The 27,168-nt window shown below is 36.5% G+C and overlaps 1 long non-coding RNA gene across 1 annotated transcript in view; it reads left to right on the top strand.

The window, feature by feature from the left end:
- Positions 1-27,168, top strand: part of LOC145681370 (uncharacterized) — a 369,013-nt gene that overhangs the window by 163,765 nt on the left and 178,080 nt on the right. The window contains exon 2 of the long non-coding RNA XR_014130759.1: positions 2,446-2,497. This is a non-coding gene — a long non-coding RNA (uncharacterized LOC145681370). The remainder of the gene's footprint in view (positions 1-2,445; positions 2,498-27,168) is intronic.

The raw sequence follows: 27,168 nt of genomic DNA, 5'->3' as shown, positions 1-27,168 counted from the left end.
AAAAGCGAAACTAACAAAACAGAAAAAGTAACAACATGAAATACAATAAATGTGCTCTACAGTTCAAGGAACTACTTGTCTCAACCTGCCATTCAAACACGGCTTATAATGTTATTTTAATTTCGTCTTTCAAATTTTTGAATAATTACAATTTCCTCAAAGAGGATCCTATACTTGGCCATTATGCTCTTAATCGTTGAAGATTATAACTTTACATGACTTAAATATACTGTCGGTTATCTACTATACAATTTAACAATATTTTTGTAAATAAAAAATAAAAATAATAAACAACCAAAATGTAAAGGAAGTACGCTACGGACCTTGTTTTATATCCAACTGACGAATGACGTCAGTTAATCCTTTGGTTTCCATTACAGGTTAAAAAACATACAATCATAATCAAGCATTTAAATTACGAAACCACCGTCATATTACGCAACCAGTTGGTACAAGATCACTCGCCGAGGTTCAATATAATTTCTAGTATATATTGTAAGGTTCCGCATGTCTTCACATCAGGCTGTAGCCATGTGTTTATTACACGTGTTTGCAGTAAATAAATACCGCGCAGATGACAGTACCGAAGAAGAGTCGCCACCATCGCCAACAGTCGGCAAGACGGAGATCAACGAAGGTAGCCGACATTTTAGGATAAAAGACAGCAGCACACCAAAAGAATCATCAATCTCTCTAGGTTGATCAAACCAGCAAAGCCCTAAGGCGCCTGGCCATTGGGAACACCTTACCCTGTCACGACGCTTAGTCAATTGAGAGATACCTTTCCTACAAGCCCTACGACTCTTGGTCATTGGGTTCCCTTTCTCTCTCACGACGCCCGGTCACCGAGAGATACCTAATCACACAAACTCTCATTCTCTCTTACGACGCCTGGTCAAAGAGAGCAACCTCACCTACAAAAGGCCTGCGACACCTGGTCATTGGGTTCCTTACTTTACCTATATATTAGAGAGATCTACCTATTGTAATATACTTGTGTACTCAAGAGGATCTTTTATAATAAAAGGTGATGGGAAAGTCCAAACTGCCGTGTACGATAATTGCTCTACCCTATATAAATAGAGACAATTTTATAATATCCTTATCGAGATTAAGACACAAAAGGTAAGGATAAAAGGGCAAAAGGAAAATATTCAGAATCAAAATTAGAAAAGATGGAAGTAGAAGATGGAAATTGTAGAATGAAGTAAATTGAGACGGAAGTAGAAGATGGTGCCGCCTACTTTCAATTAAATACATAATAATACGAGAAGTAAAGAAGTAAAGGGATTTTTGAGAAAAGGTACATTTATTCTAATGATAGAAAACTGAAACATAACTTATTTTTCTACTTAATCTCCCTGGACTTCAACACAATTTTCCCAACGTTTCAGAAGTTTTCTGATTTCGTCGAAAAAAAAGAAGTTTCTCGGTTGCACTTGTAACCAATTTTGAACCTCATCAGTGATTTCTGCATCACTGAACCACGATTGATACGTAAAGTATTGACGATTTCGTCCACTGTGATTCGTCTGTTTTCCACGGCCATACCTTCAACGACATTCAAATTGTCCTTAGTCCTTGACGTCGATGGCCTGACCAATATTTCCTCGGCACATAAAGAAGAAGTTCTCTGTTTGAAACGCTCTATCCATTCGTAGATCTTCCTTTGCGATAAACAACTGTCATCATACTGCACTTGCATTGGACGAATAACTTCCGTAGGTTTAACACCTTCCAAAATCAAAAAGCAAACCAGTGTCCTCATTTCGTTCTTGGTGCAGATCGACAATAGAGCTGCTATGTTTAACGGTCTGCTACACTCCAACGACTAACGCGGGAGTAAGAGTGACACATTCCATAGAAGTGCTGCAGAAGACACTAATTCAGCGCTGCATACTAGCAGTGTTACCAAACCCTAGTGAGAGTAATTGCAGAAGTTCCTTTACTTTTTGACTCCTCCTCGTACCTGTAACTTAATATATATCCACACAACACTCTTTGACAATTTCCATGACGATCCATGTCACCACATCAGAATATTAAGGAAACTCGTCTATACAGTGTTTTTTCACTATGAAATCCATGTAGACCAATCTAGGTTCGAATGACTGTATTTGTGCTCGAGAAATGAATATGATTACCAACAGTAATGGATGTTTCCTTCCATACATAAATATTTTCTTTCATAGATAATTTCAAAATGATTCTGACCTTTAAGGACTACATCACAGAAGAATCCTTTGGGTATCATAAAATGCAGTCTTCAATTTACTTGATTAGTTTCAGATTCGTTGCTGAAAGAATATGGAAGAGGTACTTGCTTTGTAGGTTAATTTTCTACAACTTGTATCTAGCAACATTAGCTTTGATGCCATGTTTATTATAACTACTACTAGTACTTATAATAATAGTAATACAGCTATAAATATTTTTATTTTCCAGTGACCATTCGGATACAGAAGACCTGAGACTGCGAGGGGCTCTTGAGAAACAAGTAAGTGGCATATATGTTTCTCTGTTCGGAAGCTTCTACGTTTAATGCTTAGTAGAATTATGATCTTTTCTTACAATTCTGTTTTTCGATTCACGCAGCGCCAGCGAAGAAAGAAAAGAATCAATGCAAGCAATTGTAATAGTAAAAATATTCTAATTATAAATCAGGACGTTACAGAATTCCTTACCTGAAATTCATGTACTGGAAGGCCATTCGGGTAACTGCTCAATTTTTCTTCTAAACTTAGTTGTTTTAATGATACGCAGCACCACATGTTCCCTGCCAACTGAAGATAGTTTTAGAGGATTTCATTCAGGCGCTGATGTCCTAAAAAGGGTTCAAACTGACAGAATCTTCTGTTGCATTAGCCCTAAAGAAGTATCGAAGCCTCCCCTCCGTGTCATGGATTTAATGCCTGGAGTGATGTAGAAACGCAAGTTATCACTTCAAAGACTGACGCAAATGTCTGAGAGCATTGAGCTTAAACTACATTGAAAAGGGTGGTCCGCATACCGTAGTCGCTAACGCTCTCGCCTTCGGTGCGAGCGGTCCCGGGTTCGATTCTTGGTGGGGCACTCGATCGAAAAAATGTAAAACGCTTTTTCGGGCCAGTCACCCTGAATGAGTTTTTCCTGGGTTTTTCTCATTCATACCAGGTAAATGCCGGGTGGTACCTAACTTATAGGTCCCAGGCCGCTTCCCTTCTTCCCCACTCCCTTCTTCCTTCCCTTTCCCCGGATAGTGTGCTCGCCGAAGGACGTCATCCCTCAAAACTTCACGGGCTAAATGGCCTTCGATGCTGAGAGTCCAGAAATCTAAATCCTAAATCACCTACATTGAATAGGAAGAAAAACATATAGATTTGAATCACATATTGTTTGATTTCCGCTTCGTATGATGCTACGGTAAACGATCAAAATCTAAAACAATTAAGAGTAAAAACATATTTATTTCCTTTTTCTCACTTTGGACACTTCACTTTCGCAGAATTTGCAAGAAGACTTGATACAAAAGTTTTTCTGCGGTACTTTAGGTTTCCACGGATATTCATTTTGTGCCTGTGGACCCAATAGTTGCAAAGTTATAGACTTCTGGATGAACCACCCAATGCCGATGTGAAGATGGCCCGTAGAACTTGCTGGATACCCAGGCAGTTATAGTATGTTACACTAGCACTGTGCAACTATGTATGCTTGAGGATTTTGGAAAAGGTATATTACCGAATTTATAGTTTGTGTTATTCTTTGGTTGGATTTCAGTTTAGCATCTCTTTAAACAACGAGATGTGGAACTGTAACTTAATGTGAGACTCAAACCACATGAGCTCCCACCAAGAATTGGTGTTATAATGGAATTAAAGAAATTGAATGTGTATTCGCAATCACACAGAAGTTTTTTTTTCACTTTCACGTGCTTGTTATTACAGTGGTTGTGTGTGTGTCTGAAAGTCGGTGAAGAAGTCTTTATTTGAAAGCATATGTATTAATTTTCAAAAGCCCGAAATAATAGATACAGTTTTTAGTATTGTTTAATTTTATTAAAAATCTACATTAAAATCTACTAAATTGTATTATGATTAAGTTTGGTAACTATAACTTTTCAGAACATAACAATCTTAATTTTAAAATTAAAATAAATTAAGCTTTAAACACCAGGAGGCACAATTGTCAATATCCATGAAAACTTCATGAAGTATTTAAGCACATATAGTAATATAATCAATTACAAAACATTGAACTAAAGGGGCGAAGGAAACGATAGGCTGGCCGAAGCTATAATCGAATTAAAATTAAAATTCTAAGGGGAATAAATAGATGTTGTTATCTTTTTTCATTAAATATTACATTTGAAATCGTCTTTTTCATCTAAATTTCCATAGTCAATAAAACTATTTCGATACATTCCACTGAGTCGTTTCCAAATATTTTATGATCGTTTAGAACAGCATTTTGGGGACTCTGCTCCTTCACAAGCAACCATTTTTAATTGGTTTCTGGATTTAAAGGCGCCTGACAAATTCTGACGAATAAATATCTCTTTGGGAGACCTAGCACCGTAGTTACGGATAAAATGTCGTAGAAGACACCTTGTAAAATATTATCACCGTATCACATACGAGAAAATTCAGTCAACCTTGAATATTGGACCAACCGCAGTCTAGTCCATATTAAAAGATTGTCTCGGCCTTTCCAAGCTGTGCAGTCGTCGGGTCTTACATGCGCTGAACAAAAAATGATCGCGTGGAGTGGTCCGGATATATGCTTAAAAGATTTCTACAGGAGCAAATTAAAGACGTTTATAATATCGTTAGAAGTGACAAAATATGTTTGTACAGCTGTGTTCCCGATGGCTAAGCGGTTAGCGTAAGTTCCTTTGTCGTGGAAGACCTGTGTTTGATTTCTGGCTGGAGATCATGTCGTTCGGATCCCACATTAAGCTGTAGGTCTACGTTTCATATGGCCTCACTGAGGAAAGGGTCACTAAACTGAAAATCAAATTAACTATAATCCCGAAACAAAATAACAATTGAGGGTATGATATTTTTAAAATAAAACTCCACATTCGAAAGTGGAGTGGGTACAATTACGATAGCATCACTTCCCTCTAACACTGACCATTTAACAACTATACAGTTATATGATTGACGTAAGTGACAGCAGAGTGGTACGTTACTTGTTATCTTCCGAATGTCTTTGAAGCTCAGCCACCTAAAGTCACCACTGTTTCACTTTCTTCTTTACGAAAACAATGCACGACCACACACAATATCAAAAACTTCGGAGTTTCTACAGGCAAATGGACCCCATATTGTACTGCACGCGGCTTGTTCTACGGATTTAAACGGCGTGACAAATATCTTGGCTTTTGAAGGCGGCGCTCCAAGTTCCATTTAAATGATGCTAGCAAATGAGAGTCCAGCGGTATGCCCACGTTTATTTTGCACACATACACGTCTATCCTCTGCCACGTGATCGCGCTGTAGTTTGTCTGCTTAGCCATAGCCACACCCCTTAGCACTCGGCAACATCGAGTCAGAGCTTGCGTTTTATTCGTTTAGCTGAAATGCCAAGATGTTTGTCACAGGCTTTAGACCCATGCAACTTTGTTTTCTTCTCAAAACTCAATAAAAATCCTTCGAGGACGCCACTTTGAAACAAGTGAAGAGGCTATTGCAGCGTATAATAATGGGATTTCTGATATTCCAAAAAACGATTTAAAAAAAAAACATTTGAGTCGTGGTTTTTAAGAATACGAAAGTATATTGATGCCTGTGGGAACTATTTTGATATATTGTAAAATATTTTGCGTAAATAAATTGATTTTTCAAAAAGTGTCTAAAACGTTTTGGCATATTCTCATATTAGGCAAGTGAGCTTGATTCGATACTTTATTAGCGCGGAAAGGATTTCAGATTTGAAGCTCCATCTTCATACAGTGTTACCTCATCTTCACGTTTCAGCCCACCTAAATAACGCCAAATGTGTGCATTTGTACGTTCATGAGATGCAAGATGTTAAATCTAAAATCTCCGAAGAGATTACGAAAAGTTAGTTCTTCGAGGCTATTTGACGGTCAGAAGTGAGAAGATGTGGAGCAGTTTCTTGAGTGATACGGTCTACAATGGATGCGGTTATATATATCTAGATCAGTTGAAGATTGCTACGAGTACACGAGACGTAAAGCCAAGTCCATCACCACTCCGTTGAATTAGCGACTCTTCCTCCAATGTCAACGTTCCTCTCACGTGTATAATCAGATATAACATTAGTTGGAAAATAATCTGTATTCTTAAAAATGACTATTGAAGGTTTCAAATGGTAAATTTATCCCTCAATTTTGTTGCCATCCGCTCCCAATAAGATTTTACGAATAATATCTTGCAACTGCAAGCGAGGCTGCAACACAAGAAGCAGGTGAAAATGCAAAATCAGGACTCTGATGCACATATCAAGCTTTGGCTTCATATTGTCAAACTAAGCACACCAACACATTGAGCAAGGCTATATAACAAAAATATATAGACCCTATATAAAAAGAAACACTTAACAATTTCAACATACTAACTATGTCTTAAGAGTCTTCATCCTGGTGAAATTAAAATACCGCTAATTTTACATTAATTATGTGATATCTTCAAATAGATAAAAGATAATCGAAATGTGGAACAAGAGCGCCATAGACAATATTATATTACATGAGAAACCGTTATCATGACTCACTTATCTGCTTTCGATTTCGAGCCATTTTGAAAATCGGCATTTATTTTCGCGTTTCTAAACAGCTGAAAACATAAAGCCACTAGGTGACTTGTGATAACGGTACCTCACGCAAAATAATATTGTCCATATTTCAATTATCTTTTATCTATTTGAAGATATCACATAATTACTGTAAAATTAGCGGTATTTTAATTTCGCCGGGATGAAGACTCTTAAACAGACTTCCACTTCTATCACAGTCAATCCATCACTGGATGAATAATCTTCCAAGTCTTCCTCACAAATATAAATTGTTTGCAATTTTTTTCCACGTTATTTTGCAGTGCTTGTTGATTTCGCGACACTATCTTCTATAAGGTCATTTCCTATGTTGTAATATCTTGATATTCGGACCAGGGTTGCTTTAATGAAGTTCTCATAGTTTTTTCCTTGTAATTTGATTAACCTACACTGCCACTTCACTGCCTTTATGTTCATCATAATATCCGCCACTTCTCTCATCTTTCTGATTCCTTATATCTGTGAGTGAAGCGATCAGGAGATCAAAATTTTGTCCTTTTTAAAATATGTAAAATATTTAGGACCGTGGAATACCCAAGATCTTCTCTGAAGACGTGTGTAACTAAGAAGAATGTTCGTTTCTGGACACTATTACGGAATTCAATATTAGCTTAAAAAGCTCAGTAGGAACTTACGTTAGAACTGAACATTACAGTAGCAAATGGGAGAGATGCATTGTTTCTATATGCTTGATATGTGCAAAGAAAATTCGTAAGTCTGAAAGAGCTCTAGGGATCTGGGCTTGCATCATCCTTCGAAACATTCACGGAATGTGACGCAACGCAAAACATGCAAAAGCAATGATAACTGCAGTGCTAATTATTATCGCCAAATAAAACGTTGTATGTTGACGCAAACTGTAACTGATTGAGATTCCTGCTTTTCCTCGTAGACGGCTTGCGTTTATCTTCTTCTATTACTGTGAGTTATTTTTAGTGCTTTGATATGTTTATGATCGTTATAATTTTCTATTGTAACAGGGTAGATAAAAGAAGTCTTATATATATTTTAAAAAGTTAAGAAGTTGCTTAACAAGAACTTAATTGAAGACGTTCACTTGAGCAGAACTCAAAGATACTAATGTACCCGTTGCCATGGTGATTGTTCATTATGTTTAAACTTTTCTAAAATAATATATTTTTTCCCCTTTCCCCGTTCTCTTGTTTCATTTCTTACCTTTTCTACCTGTACATATACTCTATTTCTATTACTAAGTATTCTCTGCATTCTTTATTAATTTTGAGAACTCTTCTAATTTCTGAGAAACACAAGTATCCAAGCTATACTTTTTTATTATTATTATTAAGATATCATTAGAAGAAAGGCCAAATTGTGTATGGTATTTTAATATAAGGTTTAGTCATTCGAAACAATAAATGTCGAAAAACTCCTCTATATTCACTGGCGCAAATCCTGGGGGGATGAGGAGGATGTGTCCCCCAATCACGAAACTGGGGGAGCTCTATTGTGCCTAAGCGGTTAGCGTACGCGCCTTTGGCGTTGGCAGATCCGTTTTCGATTCATTGCGTTAGCTCCTGTGGTTCGGATTCCACGTTAAGCAGTAGGTCTCGTCTCATATAGCATCGCTGCTGAAAGGGACGATAAACTCAAAATCAATTCAACTCAACTCAACTTGAAACTGGAGGGACTCTCTCGCCAATAATCCGATTTGAAGTTTTTTTTTTTTTTTTTTTTTTTTTAACAAATACTACTTCAAAGTACCACTATTTCACCCACATCGCTTGATATATAATATACAACAGGTTCAACTTAGAAATAAGATTCATCTACCGTAATATGAGTCTCATCTCCGCTCCCCCACCCGCCAGAATAAGCCTCAAACCTGACCGTCTTAAAATGTTGAAGACGACTCTGCTCCCCTGATCCTACACAGCATTATTTTTCAACTTTAACATCGCTTAAAAAGAACTTTATGAGAACGGTCTTACCCGTTCATCTCAATGTAGAAGACAGATTTGCTCTAATGCCTATATCTGTAGTTGACATTAGATGTTCAATTGATATGAAGTAAAACTTCACATATACTAAGACATATGATGCGAAGACATATGATGCGTTCAGAGCACAAAGGAATCAACTCCAATTACCAAAGGTAAGAGAAAAAGTTTAAAAAATTGTACGGTACGCTTAATTTCATAAAAGTTAACACTTTTTGCGCGCGTACATTATAAGAAGGTTTCATGAGATATGGCGAGTCAATGTCATGTGGTTTGATGATGGTTGTACTACGTTTTTCCTACCTCTGGAAGACATTAACCACAGCTGCTCGCAAACAGCCGACAAGTCGCCCTATATCCGAGTCTTCTGTCGAGCTCTGAATATCAGCGTCCCTCCCCTTCCACGAACAAGTATCACACCAACTGATACTTGTCACGTCTCTTTTATGTTAGCCCACCGACTTCGTTAAAAATAGTGAATGACCATAATGTTTTTGATGTTCAGTGTATGTCAGAACTTCTTTGTACATGGAAGCAGGCCCGTATCCACGGGAGGAGCAAGGGGGACGGGCTTTTTAAAATTTTTATTGCCCCACAAAATTTTCACGGTAAACTTGTAAATGAACTATAATATGGTGATGAACTGTAATATGGTTGGATCGCCCCCCTACATTTTTGAGCTGGCTACGGGTCTGCGTAGAAGTAACAGTTCTCCGTCCTGTATTTATTCAGTGATACGGAAATTCACATAAATTTGTAAAGGAGTCTTGTATTTAATTATAATGTAATTTAGTGCCCATTTCAGTATCGATGCTATACGAGACGGCTACGGCGTAATGTGGGATACGAACCACATGAGTTCCAACCGGAAATCAAACTTTCGTTTCCCGTATTGTAGGTGGGTATGCTAAATAAGTGTTGCTTCATTCAGTGATTTGTATTTCTAGTACTTTATACGTAGCAAAATTCATTGTTAATCAGGCCCGCAGCCAGCCCAAATTTTTTTTGGGGGGGGCGGTAGAAGTTAGGGAGGGCCCGACCCAATCATATTATACTTCATCACCATATCATAGTTCATTTGCAAGCCTACCGTGAAACTTTTAGGGGGTCAACCAAACTTTAGGGGGGGTCGGCCTCCCTAGCCCTACGTGGATACGGGCCTGTTGTTAATTAGGAGATCAGGGTCTGTCTTTCGCTAATCGTGACCATCGGCGCAAATCTGTCTTCAACATTGGGGGGGACGGGTAAGACCGTTCCCATATTATATACAGTGGTCGAAGTGAGACGGTATGCGGTGGTATGCCATACCGCCTCTGGTTTTTCAGTAATGAGGACATACCGTCTCTGATATTTCAGCGATCAAGACAATATTTAAATAGCCGGTATGTTGAGTCAAAATCATAATGAAACATACCGCCTCTGCTTTTTTCCACTTCGAACACTATATATATATATATATATATATATATATATATATATATATATATATATATATATATATATATATATATATATATATATATATATATATATATAAGCGATGTTCAAAATATTTATTAAGTTGAAGAACAATGCTATGAAGAATCAGGGGACAATTGTCTTCAGTGGCGTATTTAGGAGGCTGTCGGGCTCAAGCTCCTCCCGAAATAAATTTGTTAGTTTTTCGCATTCCACGTAAAACAATAATCCTTCTAACCATTTCTAAGAATGTCATTGACTTTCCATTTTGTTATGCTATTTGTTCAGAAATAATACTGTGTTTGCCAAATGTCATTCCATGTAAGAACTGCGTCCTTTTGTTCTTTCTTTCGTCCTTTCTACTTTTCTGTTTCTTTTTCTTGACGTTACTTTCTTTCATTTCGTCTATCATACTTTATCGACCATGGTTAGTTGTGATTCAAGTCGGCTGTCATTAGTAACACCAAAACTAAGAGGAGTTGATAAGCGAAACTGGTATTCCACACCATCTTGCGCGGATATCAACATGATAGGACTTGAGTTATTATAAAGAAAGGAAAAATTATATCGTTTTATTAGCCCGGGAAATTAGGAAGGCCAAGAGGATGCTTCCTTTTTCTTGTATGAATAGAATAAAGGGTTAGATTCACTCCTAAATTTTTGTATCATATCATATAGGATTTATCGGTCTGCAATTCTTGCCATTATAACTTCAATTTATGCATAAATAAAAATATATTTAATTCTCAAAATCAGATGGGCAATTGCCCACTTCCTTCTTTGTGTTGGACATAGCCCCTCGAAACGAAATCCTAAATACGCCATTGGTTGTCTTCAACATTGGGAGGTGGGCAAATTTGAGGCTTATTCTAGAGAAGGGAGATGAAACTCAATTTACAGTAGATGAATCTACTCAACTGTTGTAGAGTATATCATATATTAGGCGGTGTAGATGAAGTAAGAGTACATATCAGTATTACAAACCACTGCCGTGAACACATTCTGAAATCTGAATACACGCATATTTATAATTGGTATATTTCTAATTAGGCATCCACAAAGATCCACGTTAAAATTGTTTTATAATATAATAATATAAATAATGACTTCCCCAAAACTATGAAGAAAGAATATCAATTATGTATGACGCAACAATACTCTTTGAGCAAAATGATGATAATCTCAATCAAGGACGCCCATTTCTCTGTAACTTTGGGGGGGGCATTCATAAAAATGCATAAAACAATACATATACAAATATACAAATACATATACAAATATACAAATACATATACAAATACATATTCATAAAAAATACAGGAGGTCCACGTGACCTTTTGGTTGGGCCTCCGACCTCCCAGGATCGCCCCCCTTGATCTCAATACCATTAAAGGAATCGTTACAGAAATCTAACACATGTCATATACTCTTTAGTTAACAGATGTAACCTTAAGATTATGGAGAAAAATATTCCAGCAATTGAATTCTTTGCTTTGCTTACGAAGCATCCTCTCCCAAAACAAAAATTGGGACACGCGGAAATACGTAGCAACAAACCACGGTTCGAACGAGCAGAAAAGAGAAAACAAACAAAATTACGTTGGCTACAAAATCCGAATGAAATAACCACACAAAATTTCGTAGACATCAGGGGAAAACTTCCCAAACTTTTGGAACAAAGAAACGTGATTTTTTGAAAGCTAAAATTTAGGAACTTGAAGATAATAGTAAAAATAAAAATATTCGGGACATGTATAAAGGGATCAACGAATTTAAGAAAGGTTATCAACCTCGTGCTTATATTAAAGAAAGCTGATGGAACAGTTCTCACTGATACAGATAGCATTTTAAAAAGATGGAAAGACTTCTTTAACGATTTGCTTAACACGCAGCAAAAACTAATGTGCGTGGAGAAAGGGAGATACACACCGCAGAAACGTATATTTCCGAACCCAACCGAATAGAAGTAGAAATCGCTATAAAGAAATTAAGGAGCCACAAATATCCGGGTGTAAACGAAATTCTGACTGAGTTAATTTTAGCTGGAGGCGAAAAATTGTGGAACAAGATACACAAACTCATTCTCCTTATCTGGAACAAGGAAGAATTACCACAAGATTGGAAAGAATCAAAGATTGTTCCAATCCACAAGAAAAGCGACACAACTGACTCTAATAATTATTGAGACATTTAGCTTCTGTCAACGTCCTATAAAATCCTTTCAAATATTCTATTAGCAAGACTGACCCTATACGCAGATGAAATTATTGGAGATTATCAGTGTGGATTTAGACGAAATCGATCAACTATCGACCAAATATTTACCATTCGTCAAATACTCGAAAAGAAGTGGGAATACAATACCCCAGTACATCAACTATTTATTGATTATAGAAAGGCTTACGACTCGGTTAGGGGAGAAACACTGTACAACGTTCTTACAGAATTTGGAACACCGAAAAGGCTAATTAGATCAATTAAGGCATGTTTAAATGAATCCCAAAGTAAAGTCCGGGTAGGAAAAGTTTTGGCCACGAGCTTTCTCGTCGAGAATGGCCTGAAACAAGGAGATGCGTTGTCGTCATTATTATTTAATTTTGTGCTGGAATACGCTATAAGGAAAATCAAAGATAGCAACCAGGGTCTAGAATTGAACGGTATTCACCAGGTTATGCGTACGCTGATGATGTAAATTTAATAGGGGATGACAGGAGAACAATAGAAAGAAATGCAGAGATTTTATTAAACGCTTGCAGGGGCATGGGTTTAGGAGCAAATGCAAGGAAAACTAAATACATGGAAGTGCGTCGGGACCGTAATACGGTAAATTATGGATGCGTTAAAATATTAAATAATTCTTTTGATAAAGTGGATACTTTCAAATACCTAAGATCAATATTAACAGACGAAAATCATATTCACGAAGAAATTCAATGTCGATTAAAAGCAGGGAATTCGTGTTACTATTCGGTTCAAAATCTCTTGTCGTCGCGAATTCTGTCGAGGAATTTGAAGCTTAAAATATAGAAAACGAAAATCATGCCTGTTGTTCTGTATGGTTACGAAACATGGTCGCTTACTCTAAAGGAAAAACATAGACTGAAAGTATTTGAGAACAAGATCCTGAGACGAGTATTCGGACCCAAGAGGAACGGGAATGGAGAATGGCTGAACTTCATAACGAGAAACTACATAATTTATACGGTTTACCAAACATTGTTAGGGTCATCAGGCCTAGGAGGCTTAGGTGGGCATTACATATAGCCAGGATGGAGGAAAGTAGGAACGCTTTCAAAGTGTTAGCGGTAAGACAAATCGGAAAACGACCATTAGGAAGACCTAGGTGCAGATGGGAAGACAATATTAAGATGGATCTCGCAGAGATTGGAATACAAAATAGAAATTGGATCCAGTTGGCTAAGGATAGAAGTCAGTGGAGAGCTTTCGTGAACGCGGCATTGAACCTCCGGGTTCCATAGGCTATAGAGTTAGCTTACGAAGCATGAGTAGATGCCTAGGCTGATATTACAAATAGATTAATTTCCCATTTACTGAAAAGATGGGTTCTACTGACATTGGATAGTATGTATATTCTTCGTGTGCTAAGGCCTAAGGGAGAAAAGGAGATAAGATTTCATATCAGGTTACGTCACGCACAGTCGCACGCCTTCATTTTCATTAAAAATGAAAAAGCCAAGAGAAACAAATTTCATCTCACTTTCCTTTGTGGCAGTCGGACACAACTTATCACAGTTATCTGCAAAAAGCACTTTTCAAATCGGATTATTGGGAGAGCCTCTAGTTCCAATGTTGGAGGGGGGGACATGTCTCCCCTTTTCCCCGGAATTTGTGCCTGTACCTACAGCTGAGACAACTTTCCAGCATGAGAAGAGGGATATATCCTTCTCTAGCATTTATCGCAATTTGTGCCCAAGTAGTGGAAGTGTAATTAATACATATTGATGAGACTACTAAACGCACTACAGCACGAAGTTCAGTTTGAATTACTACAGAATACGATTCTTTCTTAAAAAAATGGAAAAGCCAAGAGAAATCAATTTCATCTTACATTCCTTTGTGGCAGTCGGACATAAATCATCAAGCTTATCCCAAAAAGCACTTTTTAAGTCAGATTATTGGGGGGGGACTGTCCCCCCCAGGTCCAACATTGGCGGGACATGTCCCCCTCGTCCCTCCTGGGATTTGCGCCAGTGATCGTGACATACACACTCTTTAGGAACATACTACTTGCATTATTACAATTTTTTATCGTAAATATTTATTTTTCTTCGTAACACCATCGTTTTATGTATACACAATATGAGAATTTAAACAATCCCGCTTTGTACTTATGTATTTTAACAAAGTTTCAGTACGTAGCCTACATGTTTAAGTTCTTGGAGAACACTGTAAAACTTCAACTTTGCTACACAGGAGAATCCATGAATAAATAAATAAATAAAAAGTAGGAGATTAACTCATGGAGATGACAGCAGATTCACCATTCTTTGAAAGAAGCCAGGTTTTAGGAAACTAAACACGCTAATAATAGTAGTAGTAACAATACAGGAGAATCATCTTTTTAACAGTAGAAAGCAATTTTGGTATGGAGGTATTAAACTTAAACAAATATGAACGGTATATTACTTTTCTTCTTGTTTCAGTATATACTTTTTAATCCTAAAAAGAAAAGGAAAAAACAAAGAAATTTGTGAAATGTATAGTAATAATTGATGTTTCGCGGATGAAATCTCATTAAGTTTAGCATTTGATATTCTGTTTGATCGCTTTCGAAGAAAATTAAACAAAGCCTGTGGTTCCATAGATTCGTTTCCAGGTAACCTCCTTGTTCTCCCCTTCAAATGCCATGGGTCTAATACATGTAGTAGGTGCTGGCTTCCGTTTCAAATATTCATGCGCAATTCTTTGTTTTGCTTTCCAATTGAAATTATATCACACATTTCTTTAGAGGCAATGTTTTATGTTCGGATAATCATTAGCTCTCGGCGTAAAACATATAGGAGCTTGTAGTTTTATTTCAGGTGTATATGTATGTGTGCACTGAGGAAAAATAATTCTAGGTGGCGTACTTAAAAAGTATATTACATGCATAATTCCTGTAGTTTTTGGACTTAACGTACGTATAACAAAAAACGCATGTTTTATAATACTTTCCGTATAAGTATTCCATCTATACGTACTTTCTGTATGAAACAATATAGGTGGTCAGGATCTACATACAAATGGACGTATATAACATATAGCTGACGAAGGTAACATAAATATATGCACGTGATATACGGAAAACTGTTAGATGTCAGACATCCTACAACGCCATGATGTAACATCTAAGGGCAGTGCCTCTGTAGCATACGGATAACGTATGCTCCGTACTGATTTCTGTAGTAAGCAAGAGGATTCCGTATATTTGTACAATATACCGCTGTCCGGAGAACGGATTTTTCTCAGTGTGTTTGTGTATGTGTATACGTCTATATGGTACTTTATTTTTCGGTAATTACTGGCCAAATCTAACCTAAAGGGCCTGTCCGGTTTGCCATAAGGACAGGGCTGCAGCGTCACGTGATCAGGTCAAAAGTCACGTTGTGTGCTAAATCAAGTCTGGAGAATCCAATCCAGATGTGAGATGTTTCAAGCACGTAACATCCGCGTGGGATCACCCTGGGTAATTTCAAGAAGATACATCATTATTATTGATTTTACTGAAACAACTTGACGTTTAACAATCGTCTATCCATATTTACTTTACGTGGTATACATCGTTTTTAAGCTCTATATTATTTCTTTGCAATACGATTTCAATTAACCATCTTCTTACTATAGTTTTTGACATATGTGGACATTTAATTTTTTTTCATTCATTTTCCATTGACATTAGCGTTCATGTTTAGTACGTTTTTTGACTATTCCATCCATTTTGGGAAATTTGCTTTTGGAATATAGAACCTACATAATCTCTTCTACATTTAAACTGAATTTCAGTCATCTCTTCCAAACTCTCCTCGAATCAATGCAACCGGACAGGCCCTTTGCAGGCCGGTAGCCAGCCCAAAAATGTAAGGGGAGGGCGGATGAAGTTAGCGGGGGGATGATCCAACCATATCATAGTTCATCACCATATTATAGTTTTGGTTCATCACCATATTATAGTTCATTTGCAAGCCTACCGTGAAAATTTTAGGGGGCCAGCAAAAATTTAGGGAGGACCCGGACCCTCAGAACCCTTGGAAATATCAACAGTCTTTCAAATCCGTGTAAAAGAAAGTTTCCATTTACAAGAAATTAACTTATACGCCTTAGACTTGTTTTATTTAATTCTATGATTAGCACTGAAACCACATGAGACACGATATTAACATTTGACGTTTGATCCGAACACTATGTTCTTCTTGGTTCAACAAGCATTAACCTTTTGGTTCAACAAACTATGAACAAGAAGAACAATGAAACAAGCAAATACTTGTTCGAGATACTGCATGAATCGATGTCAGTGTTCCTTTCAGAAAAAAATAAAGTGTTCCGGAATCACCGTTATTATTCGGAGGGTCATATATTATTTTCACACGGTTTCGGTACGAATGCTTATTACATTATAGACGTATTATTTTGGTCTTCTCCGGGAAGGCAATCTCAAAGCTCCGGGAGGGCAGTGCCCTACCAAAAAAAACATGTCTGGAAGAAACACTGATCGATTTTTGCGGACACAATTATATTATTATAAGTGAAGCATGTATTAATTCTACATTAAAGGATTTATACATTGTTTCTGTTCGTCTATTGAATCAGAATGAAAAATGTTGACTCAGTAAGAAGACAAATAACGAGCAGTGTCACGCGGCCACCTCGCGAAACATTTTGGTATGTACACGCATGTCCAAAATGATTGTCACATATCTATAACTGTCTTTTTGTAAAAATATAATGTGATAACGATTTTGCAGGGTACTTTTAATACTGATACTATGTATATAATCAGGAAATGTATATTTGTGGTAAATTTCATAGCAAAAGAATTATAAATACGAAATTTAGAGTGAGTAAAACAAAATGTTGCTAAATGGACAACAAAATTTTATTTTCGTTCTATTGTTCGTATTTACTGCTTTTTTGACATGAAATTGGCAACATACATGTCTTTGCCGATTATAGACATACTAACATTGTAAAAAATACCGGGCGAATTAGTTATCAAATTATATTCCTACAACAACATATTTATAAACATGTGACAATAATTTTGGTTATGAGTGTACGTCGTGATATTTTCCAAACTAATACTGAAACCAGAATGGTAATATTTTTTTGTTTCAGTAGAGGGATTAGAGTGGACATGCAATACATTCTCGGGACGGTTTACCGATTGCAAAAAAAAAAAAAAAAAAAAAAAAAAAAAAAAAAAAATTCTGGGTATTTTTTTAAATAGTGTTTGATAACAGTGATAACGTGGAGACAGGAGATGACGCAATTCTACCAGACTCATAAACAGTTTATATCCCCGTAAGTAGTTATTCCTATTTGTAATATGATATTGAAGCAAATACATTTCGTTTTACAATTGTGTGGCTACGATAGACTTCCAAAGTATGAGTATTTAATAAAGGAAACTGCCGGAATATCCTAATCTGCCAACTCAGTTTCATATCGAAAACTATTTCTCAATATACCTGATTGTCGTACTCTCTATCCTGTCGACAGACAGAGAAATTTGTTCTGTAACATTTCGCTGCTTATCATTCGAAAATATTTTTAAAAAACTAGATTTAGTAGTCTTAAAGTAGAAGATGGACGTCTGAGATAATTAATTTTATAAAGAGAGTGAAGAGACGAATATGAAATGTATCTAAATCGGAAAACTATGAATGAATTTATTCTGTCTGTGTAGATATATGGATGGAAGAGCACTAACAAAACAAGACTTCACCGTTTCCAGCATACTAAAAAAAAAAGAAACGGCACTTAAATACTTTTAGTATAGATATTGAGGGGGAAAATTATCAAGTGTATATTTATAAAGTGTGCTTCGCGTGTCCAAAAGCGTTCATTCTCCGAAAACATTATCTAGAGTGACATATATCTTATCCGCAAACAGTTCGAAAACAAGGTGATGACATATATTTTGCATATTTTGTATATACATCTGGGACATTTGTACAACACAGTATATACAAGGAGTGAATATGTGTCATTTGGAGCTGTTCAAAGAGTTTCTGTGTCTAAAAGTAGTTTCTGTGTTTTATGCAGGAAGACTATGCAAAGCACATTGGGGAGATATTTTACGGGAATTACCTTAAAATATAGGAAAGGGAGTTCCATACATTAGTATGATTTCTCGAGATACAGATAATGTTCTGTATTAAAATAGATTTTTCTCTCGTCTCGATTGTCTTGTCGCTTTCCTGACGAGAAGAGAAAATCTGATTATTTCATATATATATATATATATATATATATATATATATATATATATATATATATATATATATATATATATATATGAAGGTAACCAAGAAAGTGCTGTCGCTTTATGTGGAGGTCTGTGTTCCATTGGCCCTCACACCGTGAGTTAAATGCAAATGGAGATAAGGCGAAGTTTAGTTGTTGGAGTGGTTATATCCAACATACTACCTGGTTGTGGCAGTTCACTTACAACATGAACTTGGATAAGGACAAAGTGAACATACTACCTCCACAGAGCGTCATAAGGGCGTATATGCTGTACAAGTTCAAAATGAGGTCAAACGCCGGTGCAGAGGGGCGGAAGATATGCCAGGTCTTTGGTGAGAGTGTCGCGACTACGTGGACAGTACAACGGTGGTTTAACAAGTTTAAAAACGGTGACGAAACGTCGAAGACGCACAACGTGCCAGAATAATAATGCATGTACAAAATGAAGATCTTCAGACAGCAATTGAGGCGAAATTGGAACAGGTATGTGAGGAAATAGGACTACAATTCAGTGTGAGTGGAGAAATCATTCGGCAGCATCTCCATCAAGTTAGGAAGCATTACAAGTTGGGTCGATTGGTCCCACATGATTTGACTTCGGGTCAGAAGGCAACGCGAGTAAACACCTGTGTTTCTTTGCTGTCTCGTCTGTAGAAGGAGCCATTTCTGGACAGGTTGTTAACATGTGATAAGTGGATAATGTACGAAGCTTCACGGCGCCGTCGTCATTGGTTAGCATCCCATGAACCTGCTCCAAAAAGAGCCGAAAAGGCACTGAACCAGAAGAAGATCCTTCTGTGTCTTTGGTTAACTGCTATCAACATCGTGCGTCGGAAACTGCTACCAGCTGGTTAGAGCATCAAACTATGTACTGTCATCAGTTGACTCGTGTACAAGAAAAATTCAAAACTCTGGAGAAAGCAGTTCTGAACCTCAAATGGATCCTCCTGTTACAAGACAAAGCTAAGCCCCACGGATGTCCCGGGACACCATTCTACGCCTTGGATAAGAAACACTATTGCATCCGCCATACGCCTCATGCATTACACCGTCCGAAGGTGGTGGATGAAAAAGCGATAGAACTTTCTTGGTTACCTTCATATATATAGACTCAATTTATAATCACAGAAAAACAGTTAAATACGGAGCAAAAATACGTATATAATACTTCTGTGTCCTGAACGGATTACTAGAATTTACATTAATTTCAACTGAGAAATAATTTCACTTAATGAACATTGTTATAGAGGAGAGTAATTTCTATCCCTTGAGACTACTATACTGTTTAGGATATTACATATATTTACATTAATAATCACGTACACATTATTTACGTTTGAATATTGTTAAAGTACAATTCATGTATAATTTTTAGGTATAAGATGTGTGTTACTTTTGTAATGTTCTTTATTTATACATCCAATAGGAATGAAACAAAATTTCTCGTCCCCATGTTGGTCAAATATTTTTTACCAATGGAAGCAGTGAAAATAACCTGCTATCATAGCGACCCTGTTTATAACAGCAAAAGTACTCTAACCCTATATGTATACATGTATAACCTAAATGAATAAAAATATTTACTTGTTCCTTACATACATACGCGTAGTGTATGTCATATATTGGATTTTTTGTGTCAAATGTATACAAAAATGTTTCTTTTTTTAAGTAACGAAAGCATTAGGTTATATTAAAACAATGTTTTGTTTGTCGTTTTTCGATAATGACAACAACCGGAAAACGCTATTAACAAACAATGAAAAAGAGAACAAAATATATAAAGTTTTCATTGTTATTTTTCAGAGTCATTTGTTTGTGTCACTCCAGTTCGCTCATCCCTCCCCAGCGAATTCACAGCCGAATAATAATAAAATAAAAAAAAGTTTGTCAATTGAAAAGTTCGTTTTGTATTCTCCTGATGACTCTTCTGTTTTTGATGGGCTCACTCTGGGGAGAAAGCTCCTTTGTACTAAATCTGTTTTACTAATTTAAAAGCGGTTTATTCCCATGGGGCGTTCCCAGCATGTTCGAAATTGTCAAGGGGTGTCTTATAAACTACTAAATCAATATGAAACATTTATTCCTTCCAAACAGGTTCAAAGCTATTTACTGGAACTTTCGTTTTACGTGGTGTAATGCAGTTGTTCTCAACTTTTTCCGAGCGAACACAGTTTACTGAATGTTCACCATGTCACAACACACTTATTTAATTTTTTACATTAATAATATAAATTGAGATCTATAAGACACTTGTAGTAAGTAAGGAGTGTTTGGATGTAGTATACTCAAGTGCGCAAATGCAGAAATCTTCAAAGATAAAGTTGCGTTGGCATTTGAGAGGGAAAATTTTCAAGTGCTGTTTCAGTATGATTTGTTGTTGCTAAATTCATATTTGCCGTTGAGTTGAGTTAATTTTGAATTTAACAACCCGTTCAGCAGCGAGGCTATATGAGACGTGGACCTACTGATTAACGTGGAATCCGAAACACATGAGCTCCCACCGAGAATCGAACCCGGGTCTCCCACTCCAAAGGCGCGTACGCTAACCACCTAGCCACGAAGGAGCTCATGCCACGCTGTAACATTCACTTTTTCTCAGAAATTTACTAAATACAAAATATTTTTCTATTTCGAAGGTATTTCGAAAAACAAAATATTTCGAAAGTATTTTTTTGTAACATACAGATCTAAAAATATGTGTTCGTTCGACGAAAGTTTGCACACCGTTCTATTAAAGTTGACATGAATATTATTCGATACTCTAGGAAATGCGATCGCTGGGCTCAAAACCTTCAAACAACCAGTTGCCAGTGTTACCAACCAATTACAATTTTTCCGATATATTCCTTGCCGTTCTACCTGTCTGCTCCAAACTTGATATGAACGTTATTCGACACCTAGGAACGTTATTTTCTTCAAATGACACTGCATCGATTTGTATGGCATTCCGTATTTTGAAAAGATAATGCACATGTGAAGCATGTGATACATTGTAACAAACTGTTGATTTTATATCAGCTCGTATGTTAAAATTCCCATCAAATTTCAGTTATTGATTCATGCAAGTGTCACTCAACTTCCTACATTTGCGTGATGCTGTAGATAGGTTTGTTTCTTACTGGTACTGAACTTCCTTGTATTTAGTGATACAGGTACATCTGTAATAAAACTCCTAGCAAGCATTTGGAATTGGTGGCAATGTTAATAAATGAGGAGCAAGTGAATTATCCTCCATTTCCATCCTACTGTTAAAGGAGACGGCAGAATTGGGTGCAGCAAATAGGCTTATTTCCACTAATGTCTGGTAATGAAACGTTGTATATGAAAGTAAAGAGAATCTCTGGTTGGTGGCAGTTTCTCTATTGTAATGCCTTTGACGAACATACTAGACTGAACTTCACTATTGTTGTCAGCATTCAGCGCGCCATGCATTTTGTAGAACATGATTTCAGCATTCCTAATGGTGTGGTTAGTAAGGACGGTATCAGCTCTTAATCATCTCAGCAGATAGTTATGCTGTGGAAACACATTCCAGCACGTCCTTCTCGTATGTCCGGTAATGTATGAAATTGAGTCACATCAGTGATGGCATGGAAAGCTAGAGAACTTGTCGTTCCATCTGCAGCTTTTCAACAATGGCGTAAACTGGAATGCACTTTCTACTCCTTGCTGTACTTGCTATCATCCATAGTCTCCGCCATGAAATTGTGAGAGTAACTGACTAGAACGACTAAGAAGACAACAATGGTTCTTGATCTTTTAACGCAGTGTGAAATAATTTTGTTGTCAGCTTCTTCATGTTTAGCCTGCAAGTAATTAGTGTCAAGGGTTGCATCAGAAGCTTCGAATCTATTCTAAACACTGAAGCCACCTGCAGTAACTATGGTCTTATTGGATGATGCTTGCAGAATTAGCTGGTGTGAGAGAAATTTAGCGAGATCTGCTTTTCTCTTATCATCAGTAATAAAGCTCTCCCACTTTTAAGGAAAAGGCACATCTCTGCTATCTATGGTTTCCTGATTCCCACAGAGCCTTTCCCACGCCGTTTCCTTGTACCACTCTTGATTAAGTGATGGTAATAACGATCAAAAATTATATCAATGCACTGGAAATGTTCCCCACTTTGGAAAACATTTTGAATAAAAGTATCAGCAAGGTTTCCGAGAGTGTGTGATGACTGAAGCTTTCCAATTGCTATTACCAGAGCATGTTTATCAATAATTGACGTCAAAGTCTTTGGCGTCAAATTTGTTAAGACAAGGAAAACGACCAGTCAATATTCAAGCAAGAATTATTTTTGAACCTGAGCGAGCTGCCCATTTGCTTCTGCCAGAGATAAACAACGAACAGTTCATGCCCCATAATGTTGCCAAGGTTGACTGGACGTTCTGCTTCATATGCAGCAATGAGTCGCTGCAGAATGTTCCTATCAGCTTCCACTGTTTTTCTCTTCCCAATTTTTGCATCTGGCTTTCACTTCATACAGGGATACAAAGGTCAGATACTAGTTTTGAGGCAGCTTGTTCCTAAAACTTATCATTCTTTCTTCAGATAGCAGAAGCCTGTCATTCATAAAGGTATCCGACCCATCTTGTTCTTTCTCTTTCTCTTCCTCCTTTGCAATGACATCTGAAATAGGTACATATTGAAATTTCATAGGAACAAGCAATACATCTCGGTTTGTCACTGCAACGAAGTCATAACAATCCTGTATATAGACTTGAAGCTTTTCCTTGAATGTGGCTCTTCTGCTCTTATATGATGATGGTATCTCAGGATCTGTTTAATGCTAATTCACAGTATCTATTCCACACTTCATTTAATGGAATAGGGTGTCCTCTTGCTTGAAGATTCTCTGATCTTACTGATTAAACATTCCATAGTAATACCTGTTTCAGCTGAATTTTATTCATTTCTTGATGTATTTCACTGAAACCTTTTTGAAGCAGTTGGGTGGTATTTCTCTTCCGCTGCGATACGATCAGTAACTCCGACTAGTAGTGTACAGACGTTTGATCATATTGGACAAATTCAGCATATGGTTACTTATATTGAATGTGGTCACAGAGCATAACGTTTCTTTAATAATAGAGTTCGGGCAGAAGATACAAAGCTCCTAATTGACTGATGATGTTTGAGCCTCTTAGCGTTTTGGGTGATGTGCAATTCTCGGATTCTGAGCTTTTAGCCTTCTTTTGTAGTCGCTGAATCTTAGTCTTGCGTGTGAAGGATGAAAAACATGACTTATGCCACCACAGTACGTTGATTTCTGATGATATGAAACCATTGCTTCGATCCGATTGGTTGGAGATTTGTTTGTCCGTGTCAAGAAGTTTATTTCTGGTCTGGTAAGCTTGATTTAACTTCTCTAGACCTCGTTCATACTACATATTCATCTCTCACTTCTTTCTTGATAGATAAGGCACACTTTAACATCGGACTTCTCGTTATTTTTGAGTCTGCAAACAGCTTCCATGTTGAAATCTGAACAATGCCATCAATTCAGAAACATAGCGAAAAGCAAAATCTGAAACTTTCGTAATGAGACCGCACTCATGAAATAATAATAATAATAATAATAATAAACCTGGAGACTACTGACAGCGTTGACTTTAAGTATGGATGCTCAATACACTACTTTGCAAGACTTGATATTTATCTTAGCTAGATATAAACAACTTTAACAGAATGAGAATTTCGAAGTTTATTTTATTAAAAATCTAATTTGATATCGTACTCCATCCTTATTGTTAATAAAACAACCTCTTTTGAGTAATGTTAGTTGTGGTGAACTTAAGTCCTAAATCTCCTGTCATCTAGCAACATTCATATAACTCTGCAATGTACACTCATGTCGAAAATGATTGTCGCATATCTATAATTGTTTTTTTGTAAGAATATAATTTGATAATGATTTTGCTGGGTACTTTTAACACTGACACCATGTGTCTAATCGGAAAATGTATATTTCTGGTAAATTTCATAGGAAGAGATTTATAAATACCCAAATTAGAATGAGTAAAACAAAGCATTAGAGTGAGTGTTGCTAAATGGAGTAGAAAGTTTTATTTTCGTTTTATTGTTTTTATTTACTGCTCTTTTGACATGCAAATTGCCACATACATGCCTTTACCGATTATACACATACTAACATTATAAGAAATACCGGGCGAATTCGTTATTAAATTATATTCGTAGAACAACATATTTATAGACATGCGACAATAATTTTCTACACGCGTGTACCTGTAATTTCTATACACAAAATATTACGTAGTGCATACATTTTTTCTAGTGAATATTACAAAACAATGGGGACCTAAACTCGGTGGCATACAGTGGATTTGTATTATATAGACATTGAAGTTTACGAAAATACTGTATGCCAAGTTTTCCTCCAAAATGTCTACTAGATTAGAGGTTCCTTACTTTGGTGCCCAGAGTAGTATTGAGCATTGTTGCTATCGCTGGAGCCGTTGACTGGTACAATCTGATTCAAAATTCATTTTAAATGATTATTAAATGTATCATCATTTGTAAATTCTAAAATTTCGTGACCCATTGTATGGGACTGAGTAACACATCAAATGGGATAACTCGTGTAATATATTAGTATTGCCCCTTCAGTTTCTGCTCCACAAGAACAGTACCAGCTTACTACCAAACTACCAAGTATCATTTCCTCTTAACTTGCAGTTTCCAATTTTCGAGTTAAACTCGTAAACTCGTTTATCACTTTACTAAACAATTCCCGACCACTACTAGACACCATTGCGATCCTTGCGTTCTACTTTCAACAGCTTTTGAGAACTGTTTTTGGAATTTATATTTTGATACTAAAAAATAGCAATTCCGAGGGCACTTCTGGACTCAAACGTTGCCTTGCAATAAATCTTTATGTTTGAAAATGCACAGAGATCACTGGGGGCTTGATAATTTAAGCAGCGCAGGTGAGAGGCCTCTTTCATATTCTTATCCTCTAAGAAGTATGTTTCTTATCCGGGAAACCCTTTCCTTTTCACTCAGCTGTCGAGGGGCCAATGTAAACTGGTGTTGAACAATTTCAAGTGTTCTGTCAAAATTCTTTTCACAATGCAATGTGGGAATCCTGTAAGGTTCCAGATATGTCTCAAGAGTTAACCTTCTCTCCTCCATGTCAGGAAGTCAACATGAGCAATATATTCTCCTGATGTTACACAACTGGGCGTGGACCTTGAATGATCTTCAGTTGACTCACGGCTTTCTATAAGTCATGTACTCAGTTCTGCACAGTACGTACTCAGTTATAGCGTACTCAGCGTACACGCCTTTGGCGTTGGAAACCTCGGTTCGATTCCCGGCGAGAGCTCATGTGATTCGGATTCCACGTTAATCAGTAGGTCCACGTCTCATATAGCCTCGCTGCTGAAGGGGATTTTAAACTTAAAATCAATTCAACTCAAGTATTAATTTTCTGTTTGTTTTTCCCTTCTTGTGAATGTTATTTAATTAGTTCGAGTATTTCAGGAAGTAGAACGTGAACACCAATCAATATATTGTAAATTTTATAGGCTGTCTCGGACTTTTAGTGTAGAAATATGGTAGCCCTATTCATGTGTAACTGTATTAATCAACCCTTATGTTGAGAATGAGGCTATTTGGCTATTGATACACGTTACGGAAGACTGGCACATGCCTTTACATTAAATATTGGTTACTACACTGTAAAAAAAATCATAAGTAAATTTACAAAAAAAAAAAAAAAAAAAAAAAAACGTTTGCAATCTGTTTGCCAAACCTCTATGTAAATCAATTTACATATATACATATATATATATGGTAAAATTACCAATATGAAATTTATAAAATTACATTTTTATCAACAAAATATCATATTTTCTTATAAATTTACTGTAAATTTGCAAAATAAACATCGAAGTTTGTAATTTAGTCTAAGGAAATGTATATCAACTTACAAAATGATTTTACATTCATATTTGGCAATTTAATTACAGAAACATTTTCCAGTGTAGGATAGATACTGTGCAAATAAATCATATGGGATGGTAATTAGATTCATATCGATTAGGACTCAATGGAATCTCGTATATTCTCTCATGTAGTAGAGTCTCTTTCTCTAATTATATAAAGATGGATATGTGAGAATTAGTTGGATCATTAGTAGTGTAAACTCATATATGGAATATTGAAGGTGACTAAAATAAATATATCAAGAATAATAAGTGTGTTTGAGTTTGGTTGTGTACAGAAGCTTAAGATTGACTCAGAGTTTAGGATTGTACTTTTATGAATATCGAATTACTTAGTTGTGAACATAGTTAAGAATAATTGTGGCACAGTTATACGTTTCCTCTCCAAAACTTACATATTTCTTTAGTTTTATTATTTTTAAATTTTACCATCTTATTAATTGGTTTCTTAACTATGAGAAAAAGGTAATTCTGGTATCCGACCTTAAAACGGTCGATCATATGACAAGTAAGGGTGAACTCAACTGAAACTTGTTTGC

The sequence above is a fragment of the Thermobia domestica genome, chromosome 3 (genome assembly GCF_964235325.1).
Source record: "Thermobia domestica chromosome 3, izTheDome1.hap1.1, whole genome shotgun sequence".
Taxonomy (NCBI): Eukaryota; Metazoa; Arthropoda; class Insecta; order Zygentoma; family Lepismatidae; genus Thermobia; species Thermobia domestica.
This window is presented reverse-complemented; position numbering and strand designations above follow the sequence as displayed.